This window comes from Macrotis lagotis, chromosome 1, assembly GCF_037893015.1.
Source record: "Macrotis lagotis isolate mMagLag1 chromosome 1, bilby.v1.9.chrom.fasta, whole genome shotgun sequence".
Taxonomy (NCBI): Eukaryota; Metazoa; Chordata; class Mammalia; order Peramelemorphia; family Peramelidae; genus Macrotis; species Macrotis lagotis.
In genome coordinates, this window is record NC_133658.1 from 901,893,459 (window position 1) to 901,909,718 (window position 16,260).

Sequence of the window (16,260 nt, forward strand, 5' to 3'; positions counted from 1 at the left end):
CCTTCCTTCCTTCCTTCCTTCCTTCCTTCCTTCCTTCCCTCCCTCCCTCCCTCCCTCCTTCCTTCCTTCCTTCCTTCCTTCCTTCCTTCCTTCCCTCCTTCCTTGGCAAGTCAGTCCTCAATCAATTGCCTTCACAATTTTCAGATGAAGTCATTCAAGTCCAAGAGTCATCAAATGACTTCTCTAGGGTCACACTGCAGGTAATCACAGCAGGTGTAAAAACCAGTTACCCCAAAGTAACCCTTGAGTGACAATAATGATGTCAATCTAAGGCAGGAGAAGTGGTTGAGTGGCCAGAAACCAAGAGGCCCAGGAGCCCTTAGTCTTCCTTCAGGCTGGACAGGTCCAAAGAGGTGGAGATATAAAGACAAGCCTGGAATAAGCTCTGTTCCCAAGAAGGGGAAACAACAGAGACAAGAAGGAGAAGGATCTGCGAGGGCTGCCTGGAGGACACTGGGGCTGAGCGGGTCTTTGAAGCTTGGGGAGGATGCAACCTGGGCAAGAGGTAGAGCTAGGGAGCATCCAGAAGAACAACGGGCCTTAGCATAAACCAAAGGACAGAAGACACTGGATGATGTACTTTTTCTATTTGTTGCAGATGGTGTCAGACAGGATGTGGGGCTATGCCGGCCCTTGTCTTCAGGAAGCTTACCATCTTCTGGAGTGGGATAAAACCCACAAAAGCTGCTTCCCTACTTTCCCTACTCCCTAACCTCCAGAGGCTCCTGAGGGCCCAGGGATCAGAACCAAAATGCTCTCCCCCTTCCTGGCCCACCTGTGCTGCTCAATCTGTCTGCTGGATCTGGGTGCTTTTTCTGTCTGCCCCACCCTTGGCAGGCTTTCCCTCCTTATTTCCACCTCCTGGCTTCCTCCAGGTCTCAGCTAAAACCCACCTCTAGGAAGGCTCTGCCCAACTCTTCATCCTAGGGCTTTTCCCAAATTGATTTTTTTCCTGTTTTTCTCATATAGATTGCTTCTAGCTGTCCCTCCTCCATTAGATCATAAGCTCCTGGAGGACAGGGACTATTTTATGCCTTTCTTTGCAGTGCTTGTCTTAAGTGCAGAAAGTCAGTTGACTGACTGGAGCCAGAGAAGCAGAGAAAGGAGCCTCCCTAACAGGGGCAGGGGGGAGGAAACCTGGGCCTGGAGGAGGGCACCTATGACCTGTGGGACCAGACCCTAGGCTGGTGCCTGGCAGGGAAAACATGGAGGGCAGAAGCTGAAGACTTGGCATAACAACAATATGGCTCCCATTTAGAGGATTGCTGAGTGAGTGTTGGCCAGAATGGGTCAGGGACTCAATGGAGAATTTCCTCTTTGGATGTTAAAATTGAGGCTTGAGAGAAGTGAAGGGCTCCTAGGAGGACGTGTCTGGGCAGTACTGAACTTGAGCCTCTCTTGGTGGGGGGCAGACACCCCAATGTCATCATGGTCTGGGCTGGGAGGGGGCCATGGGAGCAAAGTAGGGCCCAACTCCAAAAGTAGCTCCTAAGCTCCTGATGACTTCCTGTACACTGGACACTGAGCCAATCTCTGGAGTTCAGGTTGGGGGGGGGGGGTAAGGCAAAGGCTCAGAAGTTGGCTGGGTGGGCTGCAGATGGGTGCTAGGCTAGTCTAGCTGATCTAAAGACGCCTCCAGGGAAAAATAGGAAACAAGACTAGAAAGGTATAAGGAGAGCCTCAAATGCCAGGCTGAGTAGCTGATCTTTGGCAAAGACAATCCTGGGAGATTCTTGAGTAGGGGAAGGTCATGAACCAAAAGCAGCATCGGTGGTTGCTCTGAGGAGGATGAACTGGAGAGGGGTAGACTGAGGTCAGGAAGAGAGACCAATGAGGAGGCCAAGACTGGAGCAGGCCAGGCGAGAGGGGCTTCCTGCTTCCCTAGTCGCTCTGTGATGGGTGCCTACAGGGGGGAGATGATGAAGCAATGGGGGACTGGCACCAATAAAGGGCATTTCCACAGTGGAAGGCTGGGAAAGAGATGAGGGTACCCCCAAAGTCACAAATCTGGGAAAGCAAAGATCAGTGGTTCCATCAGCCAAAGTGGGACAGAGGAGCAAGGTAGTTAAAGGAAATTAGATCTGGATGCTGCTGGGTCAGGGGGGAGGAGCTGGGGGTTGGATAAGTACATTTAGGAATCATCTACAGAGAGGAAATGGGAGTTATAGAAATGAAGGAAGGGCTAGGACAGAAGCCCCCACTGGAGCCCAGAAGGTGCAGTGTAAAAAGTGGGAAGAGAACCAGGAGAGCTGTCACTGAAACCAGGGAGATGGGAGGGGCAGAGAGCAGCAGCAGTAGCACTGCAGGAAGACCCAAAGGTGGTTGATTGAACAATTATGAATGGTTGTCAGAACAAGGATGATGATGGACCTATCCTTATGGCACTTTGGGGTTGGGGGCTTTGTGAATCAAAATAGAGTTAAGTTAGGATTCAAGGCAGTGAATAGCTTTAGATTCCTGCTCTGTGGTCACCCAGTAGCTAATTAACTCCAAAAAGTACAGAAGCAGAAGGGGCCAGCAACCAGCCAGTCTGTCCACATCTGCATGACTGGGTTCACCATCTACAAAGTTATTTTCTCAAAACAACCCTGTGAGAAAGATTGAGCAAGCACAAATATTCCCATTTTGACAGATGAGAAATCAGATTTAAATAACGTGGCTAAGTTCATATAGCTACTATGAGCAGATTTTGAACCCGGGTCCCCTGACTCTAATTGAGGTCTCATTAAGTAAGATAAGCTTGGAAGGGTCAGCCTGCCAGAAGGGAGAAAACCTGGAATGACAGAGAGAGGCAGTGACAGGGAGTTGGGGACAGCAAGTGAAAGGACCAGCTGGGTCTTCAAAAAAGCCTGACCCTCTGGGCAGGTGCAGTCAGAACAGGCAGTGTCTCTGCTCTAAACTCTGCCCTGGCTGAACAATTGGGTGCTCCCCTACTCTGGCTTACTTTGTACAACTGAGGGTCCTGGGTCAAAAACAAAAAAGAGATTTGGCGATACAACGAAGCACACATACACACATGTGCATACATGCACACACACAGACACACATGTTTTGTCAGGACCACCAGGGGCAGTGCGGGAGCTGAGGCCGTCTCTGCCCATTTTCTGCTCCACGGGTGACACTCTCAGGAGCAGCTAGAAAGGGGAGGGGCCATGCCATTTGGAGGAGGGGTCCCACTGGGCAAGGGGCTGCCAAGGACATTCTCATCCCCCTCAATGCTGACCCAGCAAGACAGACCAGCTTTGCAGGCTACCCCCATTCTCTCCACGGAGGCTGCTGACTGCCAGCCCTTTAAGACCACAGAGGAAGAGGAGGGTTTTTTGTGGGGGGCTAGGGGGAGGTCAGGTAGATGGGCAGGCTCAGCAGAAGGGGCATCCTTCAGCCCTTAGGCACATAAAAACAACACATCCTCCAAGGGGCACAGAGAGATGAGCCTCCCCCCCCCACTTCAGCCCTTATCACAGCTACTCCTTTGGGGACTGGACTTCTCTCCGCACCCCCAGAATCTCCGAAGAGCTCCCCAGACAAGAGCTTGCCTAGCTCAGCCCATGAGAGAAGAGTGGGGTTCAGAAAGGCATAGCTCCTTCCCCCAGGGCTCCCCTGAGAAGCTTACCTTTGGGAGCCCCACAAAGCCCTCTTCCATTCAGCTCTTGGTCATCAAATCAGAAGCCTCCAGAAGGGTTTCCTGGGCCACGTGAGGCCATTCAGCAGCAGAGGCACCCACGAGAGAGGGAAGGAAGGGAGGCAGGAAGGAAGGGAGCGCGAGAGGGCGAGCGGTGCACTGGCGGCCGCGGCAGCTCGGGAATGCCCCGTCCTCTGGTGGAGAGCGGCGGAACTTGGGATGGGAACCCGGGTGGGAGAGGAGGCAGCGGGGTCGGGGCCGGGAGAGGAGGCAGCCGGGGACCGGGACGGGAGAGGAGGCAGCCGGGGAGAAGCCGTCAGCAGAGCCGCCTTCCCGGGCCCAGCCCGCTCGGGGAGTCATGTGCCGCCGCGTAGTCTAGGCCGGTGGGGTGTGTGTGTGTGTGTGTGTGTGTGTGTGTGTGTGTGTGCATGCGTGCCCGCCCGCGGGTGTGTGTGTGTGTGTGTGTGTGTGTGTGTGTGTGTGTGTGTGCGCGCGCGCGCGGTCCCCCCTCCCCCAGCAGAGCTGCAGGCCAGCAGCGCCGCCCGCTCTCAGCCAGCCAGGACACATCCGGACGGGGAAAGCCAGCGAGGGGGACGGCCACAGGGATGAAGAGAAAGGGGGAGGGCCGGGCCAGGTCAGACTGGGGTCCTGGGCATGGAACTGCAGAGCCCCCTGAGAATGAGGGGCAGAGAGCTTCAAGGAGGGAGGGGGCAGCCTCTCCACGGCCCACCGTGTTCCCACAGCTGGCTGCCAAGGGATGTCTCCCCAGTCACAGGAGGGCGTAATTAGGGATGCTCAATAGCCAGTCCAGCCTGGAAACTTCTCTTTCATCCTACTCCCCCCCCCCCAAATGGGACAGCTAAAAGCTGTGCCCCCACCCAAGACAAAAGCACAGACACACACACACGCACACGCAGGCGGACACACACACACACACGCACACGCAGGCGGACACACACACACACACACACACACACACACACACACACACGCACGCACAGCCCCGCACCCAGGCCATCCAAAGGCCATCTAACACCTAGCAGCAGCTGCTACTACAGTCACTTGGGACTCTCTTAATCCACATGGTGGTGGAAGAGGCAGAGAGGGCTGAAGCCAAGAAAGTGAACCCTGAAACTGGTGGTGGGGGGCCACTAAATGATAAGCTCTCCAGACCTTCTCTTCCTATGCAAAAGCCACCCAAGGAGGAAGCCTCTGTTGGCTCTACTGCTGGCTGGCTGTTCAGCTCCCAGTAGGGCCAGGGAGGTCTGCCCCCAAAGAAGAGGCTGGTCATTCAGCTACCAGTCTCAGGAGCCAGATTCCTTGGACATCAGGACTCCCAATACCCCAGAAAGGGCCTGGTCTAATCCATCTCAGCCAACGAAGACACTGAGGCTCAGAGACAGTAAATGACCTGCCCAAGAATACAGAGCAAGAACACTGATCAGGTCTCCGTGGTCCTAGTCCACAAAGCCTCCTCCCACGTTGTACTGTCTCAATCTCAAAAATGCCAATCTTACCAATCAGTCAGTTAATACACCAGGCAACAGGGACTTCCCTGATGCTGAACTCTTCTATGGCCTCTCTCGTGGCCTCCTTGCCTCAAGTCTCTCTCTTTTCCAGTCCTCTGCTAGGCTGGCAGTAAAAGGGATCTTCTAAAGCACAGTCTGACTATGTCATGGCTCCCTAGTGCCCCTCCGTTCAGCCCCAGGTGCTTCCTCCTCGCAGTTACAGCCCTGCACAATCCTAGCTGCTTTCCAAGATTCTCATCCCTTCTCTCTGTCTTCACACACCTTGTAATGTAGCCACACTAAGATTAATTATGTAATCATGAAGAAATATATAAAGATTATATACATAAAAATAATGTAAGCCTTCTTACTATTCCCTTAACTGAGAACACTGTCTCTTGCCCTTGCATCTTTGCCTGGAGAGTTGTCCCATTCACCTCTGGACATTAAGAATCTCTGTAGGGGCAGTTAGGTGGTACAGTAGATTGGAGCAACAGCCCTGGAGTCAGCAGGACCTGAGTTCAAATCTGAACCCAGACATTTAATAATTACCTAGCTCTGTGACCCTGGACAAGTCACTTAACCTCATTGCTTTTCCAAAAAAAAAAAATCTCCTTTTAGTTCAGTCATTTTTCAGTTGTGTCTAACCCCACTTGGGGTTTTCCTGGCAAAGATACCAGTGATTTGCCATTTCCTTCTCCAGCTCATCTTAGAGATGAAGAAACTGAGGCAAACAAGGTGAAATGACTTGCTCAGGGTCATACTGCTACTAAGTTTCTGAGGCCACTTCTGAATTCAGGAAGCTTCAGTGCCTTATCCACTGCCCTAAAACAACTATGACAACACAGTAGGTATTTGCTGATTGAATGATTTATAACATCAGTCACTACTGGGCCTGATGAAAAAGGCTGAACAAGAGCTGTGTCTGGTCACTAACACTACACAAAGCAGACCAGAGCCTCTTCCAATCTCTCCTGTTTGAATTTTCCCCATCTTTCATCCTCCATTTCTCCAAAGAATGAGACATGGCTGCCCATCTCCTTCCAGTTTATCGAGATTGTCACTACTTTCCTCTCTCCTGTTTCTCTTCCCCTCTGCAAACACTTCTACTCCATGTTCCCTGTTGGCTTTTCATCCATGGTGATCCCTCTTGTCTCCCATGTCACTAACTTAAACCCTTTTTTCAATCCACACTCTCTCACTTGGTGATCTCATCAGCCTCCATGGGTTCAATTATCTCTAGGCAGCTGGTTCCCAGATCTATTGCTCCAACCCTAGGCTCTCCTGAGTGTCATGGTCATGCATTACCCAGTGCCTCATGGGCACTTTGGATTGATGGCTCACAGGAATCTCAAACTCAATATGATCAAAACAGAACTCAATATCTTCTCCCCAAAACCATCCTTTCTCTTCCTTCTACCATCCAGAAAACTACCATCCTCTCCATCACTCAGGCTTGAAGCCCTGATTTCCCCACTCTCCTCCCCACACACATCCAATCAGTGCCATCTTGCTGACTATACCTTCACAACATCTCTAGTATGGGATACCACCTCTCCACTCATGGTTCAGGTCAGGCCTTCATCTCTTAGACTGCACAACAGCCTTCTAACTCATGTCTTCACTCAAGTCTCGCCCTCCTCCAATCCATCCTGTCCTTTGCTGCCAAGAGCATTTTTCTGAAGACTATGTTTCACCATGTCAGCTTGCTATCCAAGGTGCTCCAGATACCAAGATCAAACTGAAAGTCTTCTATCTGACATTTCAAGTCCTTCCTAACTGGGTCACTTGCTTACCTCTCAGAAAGGGTCTCATTCAATCACTGTGGCCCACCTGCTGTACCTCCTACACCAACCTCCAGCTCTTGTCTCCAAGCAATTGCATTGCTGCCCACTTATCCCAGGGGTTGCAGCCCCTTCCCCTCGGCCCCTCAGGCCTCATTCAAGCTGCAGGAGGCCTCCTTTGGCCCCTCAGGTCTCCTTTAAGGTTGAACTGATCTCCCAAGATCCATACTTTGAAGACACCTGGTTACTGACATATTTTTCACACATTAGAAAGCACACTCCTTGAGGACAGGGTCTGCTCTTGACCTTTTTGTTTATCATAGGACCTGGCATCCCATGATGAGGTAATATTTGTAAAAAAAAAAAAAAGCACTTTCCTTTGGTTATTTCAGCCAGGCTGACTCTTCACGACTCCATCTGTGGTTTTCTCGGCCAAGACAGTGATCTGCCATTTCCTTCTCCAGCTCATAAGGAAACTGAGGCAAACAGGGGGAAGTAACTTACCCAGGGTCACACAGCTAGAACAGTCTGGGGCTGCATTTGAACTCAGGTCTCCCTGATTCCAGACCTATGGAAATCCTTCCCCACTCCCCATCCCCTCACTGCCCTACTTGTCACATACTAGACATTACTTGAATGCTTATTCCATTCCCTAATAAATGCATGTTGAACACGACCAGTGTGGAATGGGTTTTGCATGATGGCCTGCGGGTAATCTCTATCAAACTGTTTGCCTTCTCATTGGGGGGGGAGTAAGGAGGGAATTCAGAACTCAACATTTTGAAAAACAAATTTTAAAAATTGTTTTTACAATGTAATTGGGGAAAAAAGGAAAATATTAAAAAAAAAACAATTATTTTGGTAAGGCAATTGGGGTTAAGGGACTTGTCCAGGGTCACCCAGCTAGTGAGTGTCATGTGTCTGAAGCAGAATTTGAACTTGGGTCCTCCTGACTCCAGAATCAGTATACACTGAACCACCTAGCTGCTTTTTAAAAAAATTTCATTTATTTAATTCAATGGGGTTAAGTGAATTGCCCAGGGTCATACAGTTAAGCGATTATTAAGTGTCTGAGGCTGGATTTGAACTGAAGTTCTCCTGACTCCTGAGCCAGTGCTGTATCCACTGAGCCACCTAGCCGCCCCCAAATAAGTAACTAAAAAAAAGCTTGTTGACTGTTTTACAGATGAAAAATGAAGATTGGAGAAATGATGTGACTTGTCCAGGGACAGCTGGTAAATATAACAAAAAAGTGATGAAGGAAGAAATGATCTGGAACCAGAACAGCTTCTTCCCAGCCAGCAAGACTGAAGACAAACAACTTTGAAAATCAATACAGGGTCAAATCCTGCCTCAGACACGTACTAACTGGGTGATCCTGGGCAAGTCACTTTACCCTGTTTGTCTTAGTTTCTTCATCTGTAAAATGAGCTGGAGGAGAAAATGGCAAACGCCCTCCAGTATCTTTGCCAGGAAAGCCAGAATCAACCAAATGGCAACAAATGCGCCAAGCACTGAGCCATATGCTTTTCATAAACATCTCATTTAATATCATCTCATTATTGCCTATCAGATTCTGTGATAAGCACTAGGGAGGCAAAGAAAGCACTGACTCTGGAAGACCAGGATGAAGCCTAGGCCAGGAACACAAGGAGTTCACCATCTTTGTAGGGTGAATGTGTCTTTCTTGTCAATACGTATTGTTGCAAGAGTTTTGTTGTTCTTTTCTTTTTTTTAATGGGGTGAAGAAAGAAGGCAAAGAAAATAATGTCTATTAATTAAATCTTTTTTTTTCCCAATGGAGAGGGCGCAGGTGTGACGGGGCGGTGCCAGAGATACAGAATGAAGCTAGCTCTCTCAGAAGAGGTCACTGTGCTGTTAGTTTTGTTTAATTGTTTTACTTTGTTACAAGACGCCTCTTGTAACAGTAGATGTTTGTAATGTCAAAACAAAACAGCAATAAAACTTGAAACAACAAATGTGGAACAAGCCAAGATATGGGAATGACTGGCTAGAGAACAGAGGAGGTGGAAAAAGCGAGAAGGAAACAGGTGCCCACATCCTGAAACCACATCCACAGGGACTTAAATGCCAGGCTAGGGAATCTGTATTTCACCCTGCAGGTACTAGGGAGCCACTGATGGTCTTTAAGGAGAGGAGTAAGTATTAAAGAGATTATTTTGGCAGACACACACACACACACACCCACACACACACACACATATATATGGACTAGAGCAGAGAGGAAACAGTTGTAATAGACTATGGAAGAGGTAATTGGGGGTCAGGTAAGGGTTCAATTCCAGACTGGCTGGTCCTACTGCCAGGGCTCTGGTTTCTTGATCACCCTGCCTCTCACTACCTAAAAAAATGATTTATGCCCTGAACATCAGCTTTGAAAACATCTGTTCACTCATTCCAGCTGTTTGGGAGAAGCCAAAAGACAGATCCTTAAAGACCAAAAGAAATTAGACCTCTTCCTTCCATTCTAAAAGCTGAATGGGTAGACAATACTATTGGGAGGGAGAACAAAGAAATGGAAGGGAGAGGGGGGGTAGAGAGAGAGAAAAGGGAGACACGAGACAGAGACAAAGAGGGAAAGGTAAAGGGAAGGAGAGAGGAGGAGGAAGAGAGAATTGTGTTTATAGAAGAATTATTACTCAGAATAAATGTCAATCACTGTATAGATAAAAAGGGAGCAACAGATGGTTTGGGGGGGGGATATCAGAATAAATTCTGCACAATGCTGTCCTAGACCGCAGTAGGAAAGCTAGCCCAGAATCTGCTCTGTGAGCAGGTCGCTGCCTTTCTCTTGCTACAAAGGAAACCCTTCTGTGGATCTGAGGATAATTAATGACCAATAAGTAACAATAACTGACATTTCAATGGTCCTTTGATACAGTCTTTCTTTAGGCCTCACAACAAGTCTATGAAGTTGTTATAGGCTTGATTAGTCCCATTTCACAGATGAGGAAAATAAGAGGTAAGTGTCAGAGACAGAATTTGAACCCAAGTCTCTCCTGACAGACCCAGAGTTCTTCCAGAGGAGAGTGAGTCCAATGAGAGGGCATTTGCCTCCCCCACCCACTCACCCATATACCTTCCAAAGTCTGTAACTCCCATATCCCTTCTCATCAGTCAGGCTGCCCTGAGTCTGACCCACCAGCTGCAATGGCCACTGGTCAATCTGACATAATTCAGCAAACAGATAACACTCAGATGACTTCAATGTCCCATATGACAGCAGTCCATCAGAGAGACACAAAATCCACTGCTGAGGTGAGAGTGGGGAGATGGGGACTGACTGAGGGATGAGGAACCAACTGAAGGAAAAAAGATGGAATATGAGCTACCTTTAAGGCTGTAGCAGGAAGGCCAAAAACATAAGGAGTGAAGGCCCAGGGATGGGAGAGAGTGCTACGTAATTTTGGGAGGAAGTTGTTTACACCAACAGGGAATAATAGGACAGAGGCAACAGACAGGGAGGGCCTTTGGGAGGCAAAGGGGTGGCACAAAAGCTTTGCAAACAAAAGCCTTACAACCAGAAGGGCAGACTGAATAACAGGAAAGATCATTCTGGATTCCACAGACCTTGGGACCAGGTCCTGTATAATTGTCTTGAAATACAGACCAGCAGGGTCTGAATGATCAAGGCTCGGCTTTCTCTTCATTGAAGCTAAGGGGAAAAGGCTCTCCTCCTCCCAACTGGGGGTCGAACATTTTCCAACAGTCAAAGAGTAGTTGAAAGCAATCCCAAAGCATACAACAAAGGAAAGCTGAAGCCCAAGAGAAACCCAAGATGGGGCAGGCAGGCTAGTTGGCCCAAATGCTCACTCTCACTCCTTCGCTCCAGTGGCTCCAGGGTCAAATTCCAAATACATTCATCATCTCTCCTGAGCCTGAAGTCCTGTTGTCCTGGCCCGACTTCTCCAAGTAAGACAGATTACCTTCTCTTCAAGTGAGTCAGGCGGTTAGCAGGATCATACAGAGCACTGGCCTTGTCTGTCCATCCTCTGGGTCATCAGAACTACCCAATCTCCCGGGGAAGTCCAGGAATAAACTGGCAGGGAGGAAGAGGCTGCTGCTGTTCTGATAGGAGATCCTTGTAACAGGCACTTCCATGGCAACTGAATGCTCCTGAATTTCTGATTCTCCAGTTGGTGTTTTGGGGGGGCCACTGAATTAATTCAAAACTGCCATCTTCCTCTTCTTTTCCAGTGGCATCAAATGAGTCAGCATGGCATTATGTTTTCATAAGTGAGGTCTGGACCTGGGGAACCTTGGGTCCAAAGGCCAACTTAGCCACTCTGAGGGGGTGTTGCAGGCAGGTCACCTATTTTTCACAAGTGAATGAGTGGATCTGCATGTGGATGTGCTCTAAACCTCCAGACAGAATCCATCCTGAGGCCTCAGGATCACCAGGATCCCAATGAATGGCCCCCATAAAGAAAACTAGAGAATTTGAGCTTCCTGAAGGAAAGACCTGTGGTCTGTGTCTGAAGCATGAGGATTACCCCTGTTTTGCAGACAATGAAGCTGCATCAAAAAGGTTTGCCTGTGGCCATGTGGGGCGATGTGAAGGAGGGTGATCCTAGGTCAGAGCTGACAGGGGCACTATGGGGCAGCACAGCCATGTGCTTCATCTCTGGAGCTTGGGCTCAGGACGTGGCTCTTCTGATGGGCATCCTGGAGGACTAGACAGGAAAGACAGGGATTGACCTGGAAAGGAGGCAGTACCCTGGCTGAAAGCAGAATAAGACACAACAATGTCTGCTCACAGTAAGAACAAAGGAAGGTTCTATAGTGCAGAGAATGAAAGATCAAACAATGAGCAGGAGGGCGATTCAGTCCTGCCCAGAGGCAGGGCTACTGCTCAGAGGCAGGGCTACTGCCAAGAAACTTTCCAAGCCCTTCCTGCCCCATGCCCCAGCTTGCTATTGCTACATTTCTGGTCCCAAAATAAAATAACAAAATTGAATTTGATTCTCCAATCTTCAGATGAAGGCTTAGAAGAAGCAAACACCCAAAAAAAGGAATGCTTATAAGAACTAGATTCTCTCCATGGGGGTACAGGCCAGAACTGGGTTGCAAAAAAGAAACTTTCCCAATATAGTATTTGCTTAGACAGCAAGTAGTTTGAAAAAGTTCTAGGGGCTTTAGTGACCCACAAATTCAGCTGTGATTTGGAGCCAGCTTTAGGAAGGTGTGAAGTACAGAAGGGACATGGGCAGGTTGATGTACATGGACAGGTTGACAAGCTGAAGAGAGATGGTATGCTTTGAATCCAAGATCCGGGAGGACAAGTTGAAGAAATGGGAGACGTTGAGCCTGGGAAGAGAAGTCTCAGGGTGGGCCATGACAACTGCCTTTCAGTAAATTAAGAGTTCTCAAAAGGGAGCTTCCTAAAGCTCTGCTCTGACTAGGTCTGGGCCCTCAGGTATCTTCCACTTTTTTTTTTAGGTTTTTTTTTTTTGGCAAGGCAAACAGGGTTAAGTGGCTTGCCCAAGGCCACACAGCTAGGTCATTATTAAGTGTCTGAGGGATTTGAACCCAGGTACTCCTGACTCCAGGGCCCATGCTCTATCTACTGCACCACCTAGCCGCCCCTTATCTTCCACTTCTAACATCCTGTGATTTAGACTGAATCCCACCATGGTAGCTCTGGGAAACATGATGGGGAAAGAATTCCCCTTTCACAGATGGAAAAACTGAACAGCACAGAGTTAAGTGTTATGAGTCTTAGCCTAGGGGACCCCACAACAGGAACACTTCTCTCCAGCCACTCCCCCTCATTGAGTCTTGGCCAGAGAAAGGTTCCCACGCTCACTGGCGAAGGTTCATCATCTTGGGTATTTCACTGTTCTCACAACCCACTCCATTTCCTGGAGGAAATGAGAAGTTGCTGGAATCTGGTACAGGGGAGGCTGCTGGAGGACACAGCTGGTCCGAATCAGAAGGGCTCATGTTCCCAGGGAACATCCCTTAGCAAAGATCCTTCTGGAGAAAAAGGGCTGTCATTGGCTCCTAAGGCCTCTGAGGGCTAACTGACCATGAAGCGGGTGTGGCCAATACCAGAAATTTGATGGGAGCAATGTAGCAGCACAAACAACAGTGGTAGAGAAAAGAGGCCCTTCATGGGGCCAAAGCTAACTGGCCCCTGGACACTAATACTTTGTGTTGAAGTGATTAGCAAAGCCAGGCCTAGTGGGATGCTGAACCCAGACCAGTCCCCCACAAAAGCAAGCCACCAAACAAGAGGGAAGAAGAGAGTACTGCCCCAAATCAACCTGCTTTTAATTTGCACATACTTCTACGTGTGTGCATATGATGTCTTCCCATGGAAAGGAAGTCCCTGGAGGCAACAGCTGCTTCCTCTGCAGGCGCTGGACCAATGCTTGGACAGCTGACCTCCAGGCCTCCCAGGCCCTGAGGTTAAGTGCCCTCCTCAGTCCTGGAGCCGTTTGGGGCTTCCATTCTTTCCAGCTGAGGGCACCCCAGTATCACCCTGTGGTATTTTAGACATCCCTGTGTTAGTGCAGAGCAGAATGGAGCAGGTATGGACAAGGGATGAGCTTCCTATCCAGAACCCTCTCCCATCCCTGTGCCTTCCCTCTGCTAATCATCTCCTGGGGCTCCTGCTTTATATGGGGTTGCTTGTGGGTTTTTTCTCCCATTAGATTGCAAGCTCCTTTGCCTCTTTTTTTTTTTGCAGCCCCAGTTCTAAGCACAATGCCCAGTCCATGGGAGAAGCTTAATAAGGGTTTACTGATTCACTAAAGTGCAGGAGGTTTCCAAAGTACATGAAAGAAGAGATTGGTGATCCATAAAGGAATGGGCCAACCCAGTGGATGGGAGCAGCCACTTGGAGGCTGAAGGCAGAGGCAGATGGGAAGAAAAGGAAGAAAGCAAGTGAGGAAGCCAGGCAGGGCTTATTATCATTTTATGATAAAAATGTGTCTTTTGACTCTTCCCAAGTTTGACTTAAAAGATCCTGAGATTAAGGCAAAGTGGGCCAAAGTCCAGCCAAAATTGTGTCAAATATGGGGGTTGCTTCTCCAAATGTCAACTTTCCTAGCAGAGCAGGAAGATCTGCCCCCAGGGAGAGGCTGTGGCCCCAGGGTGATCTGCCCAGGGAAAGGGTATGGCCCCAGGGTGATCTGCACCCAGGGAGAGGCTACCAGAAGCAGGGGAGCATCCTGTCCCTTAGAAAGCTTACAGTGAGATTGTCAACTACAATAATGAAGGTTAACTAGCACATCTCTCTCTGACACTCTCAGCTCTCTGTACATTGTCTCTGGATCTGCACAGAACAGTTTCAGAGACCTTGCCTGGAGATAGAAGGACCCTCAACGTAGGCCGGATCCACCCTTCTTTGTATAGTAGAGCAAATGAGGAAACAGCCCCAGGGAGACAGAATCACCTACCCAAAGATACCCAGGTGGTAAACCCCAGAGGTGGAATCTCCCAATGCAGAAAAAAAATGCTTTCAATACACACCAGAATATGCTCAGAGTACAGGAGAGGGCCAAAGAGTGGGGTGCCAGAGTAGGACACCCAGTCTCTGAGCCAGGGTCTCAATGATGGCCTTGGGCTGGACCAGTAGCATCCCAGAACAGATCCTAGGAAATGTGGGGCAAGGTGAGCTAGTTCTCTGGGAGAGCCTCGAATGCCAGGCTAAGTTTGGAATCTAGCTTCCAGAGGTGGGAATGACACAGAGAGAGGCACTATGTAGGGGGAAGGGGGAGGAGGCAAGAAGGAGGCAGAAGGGAGCCTTCCAAAGTCCCATCCGTTTCCCTTCCGGTACACAGTGATGTCATGCCACAAATTTCTCTTACAAGCACTATCCAGGAAACACTTAAGAGAAATCATCCACAGGAGTCCAGAGATCCCCTCAAGAGAAGGAATAAGTGGGGGTCTAGGGGAGAAACCAGGAGCAAAACCTAAAGAAGGTCTGGGAGCTAGCCAGCCCAAACCCATCCATTGAACAGAAAGCAAGCCATTTATCAGAACGAATGTCTCCCTGAAAGCAATTCCTTGGACCTCCAGGGTGGCTCCCAGGGGTACTGCCTTGATGACTCAATGGGAATCAGCATCTGGGAAATGTGTGAGTGTGAGGGCAACCCAGCTCCCCCACACTCACTTGATAAAAATCTAAAAACTGAAGCAAGCCAAATAATGGAGAAATCCAATTAGAAAATGGAGAAAGGAAATTTTTTTGTTCCAGTAATTGGGGAAGGAGGGATCAGAAGATCTCCTGCAGGAGGAAAGGGGATCTGCGACCCAGTACAGCCAAAGCCAGCCCAGGTTGCTAAGCAGCTGGACCCCAAGCCAGTCAGAGGTGAGAAGAGTCTGAGACCAAACCGCCAAGTCATTGGTACACCAGGCCTCAGATGGGGCCCCACCTGGCACTGCCAGAGAAGGTCCTGGAGAGCCAGTGGTTGGCTGAGCTTCCAAAATTAGGTCACCTCCTCCTGGGAGGCAGGGGCAGCACAGTGACGCAGGTGGAGGTAGCCCTACGGGGATGGCAGGTCTACAGGCATCACTGTAGAAGCCTGTTCAGTTGCTCAAATGCATTCACTTCTAGGTTTTTCTCTGCTGTGCTGTTTTTATATCACAGTTCCCACTCTACTCTGGTCTTTTCAACAAGGATGCTTGGAAGGCCTCAATCCATTAAAACTTGTGGGCTTCTCCTCAGCATTTCAGACTAAGTTATTCTTGGTTGTCAGGACTCACCAGAGGCTTCGGGCCAGGGCCAGGCTCTACCTGGTTCAAGTTCAGTTTGGGGGAGCAGTTAGATTTGGAACACAGCTGAAAACCAACTGCTCAGGCTCATCTCAGAGATCAAATGGTTAACATATAAAATGCCTGGGAAACCTGATTCAGGCATTTTGTTTTACAGCTGTCCTAAACCATTTGGAGTTTAGTTTCTTGGCAGAGATATGGGAGTAGTTGCCATTTCCTCATTTTATAGATGAGAAAACTGAGGCCAATAGGATCCAGTGACCTACCCAGGGTCCCACAGCTAGTCAGTGACTGAGGCTGGATTTGAACTCAGGTCTTATGACTCCAGGCCAGGGGCCCTGTTCACTATGCCACCTAGCTTGCCCTTTATAAAACCCTGATACACTTTAGAAATGTTTATTATTTTATGTAGGATAAAATAATGATAACTCCCAGGGAAGGCACTAAGCTTGAGGAGAGATGGAAAGGTGAGGTTAGAAGAAAGCCAGAGAAGCCAGGAGGCAGAGATGAGAGGGGAGATCATTCCAGACTGGCAGAGAGAGATGCAGGGTCTTTCAATTCTGGAGGCCAAAGTTGGTGGATGGGAGAGGATGGGTGTGGAAGT

General features: G+C 49.2%; 1 protein-coding gene across 7 annotated transcripts in view; it reads right to left on the reverse strand.

The window, feature by feature from the left end:
* SIPA1L3 (signal induced proliferation associated 1 like 3) overlaps nt 1–16,260 on the reverse strand; it is a 160,362-nt gene that overhangs the window by 105,977 nt on the left and 38,125 nt on the right. The window contains exon 1 of one of the 7 annotated variants that reach the window (XM_074219059.1): nt 3,614–3,848. The exons of the other annotated variants lie outside the window; for them this stretch is intronic. The gene's annotated coding sequence lies outside the window, so the exon portion shown is untranslated. Of the gene's footprint in view, nt 1–3,613; nt 3,849–16,260 lie in introns of those variants that run through there. 7 annotated transcript variants of the gene reach the window in all.